Source organism: Pteropus vampyrus, unplaced genomic scaffold (assembly GCF_000151845.1).
Source record: "Pteropus vampyrus isolate Shadow unplaced genomic scaffold, Pvam_2.0 Scaffold56, whole genome shotgun sequence".
In the NCBI taxonomy this organism is placed as follows: Eukaryota; Metazoa; Chordata; class Mammalia; order Chiroptera; family Pteropodidae; genus Pteropus; species Pteropus vampyrus.
In genome coordinates this window covers 7,576,385-7,578,094 of record NW_011888837.1, presented here as the reverse complement: position 1 = coordinate 7,578,094, position 1,710 = coordinate 7,576,385, and positions in this window count along the sequence as shown.

Genomic DNA, 1,710 nt, shown 5'->3' with positions numbered 1-1,710 from the left:
TTCAGTCTTTTAAATGGAAAACATGAAACATGGAGGAAAATGTTAGAGGAAAGTTATATGGGCTTCTGTATTCTGAAATAAACCTTCCACTTCCCATAATTTTCTTTGACAAACTTCTTCTCTTTTATTCCTTTATTTTTTTAGTATCTCAATTTAACAGCTGCTTTCTCACCAGAGACTTCCCTGACCCATCTCCCACCCCAAATCTAAATAAGATCCTCCCAGGATGTGTTTTTAAAGTATCTCATTCTTTTTTAAAGTATCCCTAATTACCACAATTGTATCTATGTAGCTTTTTTTCTACATAGCTTTTTATGGGATAATTAGTCTAATATCTGTCTCCCACACAGCCCAAGCTAAAAAAGGAATCGAGTGTATAATAGGTTCTGATAGTAGCTCCCAAAATGGATTTGTTTCAAGAAGTTTTTTCAGGCCCTAGGTTAAAATAAGCCTAATTCTTTCATTAAACTCTCAATGACGCCATACCAACCTTCCTCTACCATTTAGATAAAAGCTGCGTGAATGTAAAGATCAATGTGTACAACTGAAAATCAGTGGTATGATTTATAAAGTGCATAAAAGAAGTTAAATGTGAAAGCTTTCTTATATGAACTTGTTTCCAACTAACAAGTGGCACAAGACCTGCCACCGGTTGCCGTTTTCCTAGGGTTAGACCATAGAATCAGCTATACTCTTTCACTGGACAATAAGCTCAAGCAAGGCTGGATCACATCAAAAGGTTGATCTGGATTCAAAAAAGACAATCTAGATGCTAGTCAAGGTTGCTTCCACTATGCTTTACTACAGAATCAACAATCAAGCAGAGTAAAGGTTACGCAATACAAGAGTTTACAAGGGAGTGTATGAGACTGATTATTTCTTCTCGGTTCCTCATGTTAGTGTGTGCAAAATGGTGTCGGGTCCTTCCATCTTTTAAAGAATCAACTATGTAAGAGGAGCCAAAAACCATAAGCCTACTGCCTTTTATGCTTGGAGACTGGGGAAACAGGCCACATCAACAGTCAAGATCCTATCAACTATGAATTCTTGCTACTCCACAATTAAATATTCCCAAGTTCTCTTTCTTATGTCATCGCTGAATATATAGCAACCCAGCCATGGCCTACCATGAACTCCATGAGAGCAGGAACTATGTCTATTTTGGTCACTATTTAAATCCCCATTTTCTAGCGTGATGCCTGCAACTATTGCATGAGCAAATGAATGAATGAATGAATGAATGAATGAATGAATGAATGGATTCTGGTTCTGGCTCTGTCATTAATTAACCATGTGGTAGACAAAGTCACTTTCTGCATCTATCAGGTTTTCCTCAACTATAAAATGTAAAATCTGTAAAAGTGATTAGATTAGGTAATCACTTAGATTCTTTAAAAATAAGACAAATGTCATAAATATAGGATCAACAAGCAAAAGTCACTTATCCCTACTCCTAATTTCAGGCTTTACTGACTATTTCAATTAAACTACATTAAATGCCAGGTGTGTGTTTTAGTCCTGGCAATGCTGATTGTCAGTATGTGGCTTTGAATATATCACTTAAACTGCATGGACTTTCCTTTTCTTATGCATAAACTTAGGAGAAGAAAAAGAACATTTCTGACCTTCGTTTTTTATCACTAGTACTTGATTATTCTAGTTTCTTTTATAGGTTTTATTTAAAGTTGCTCTTTTTTGTGAAAATCCTTG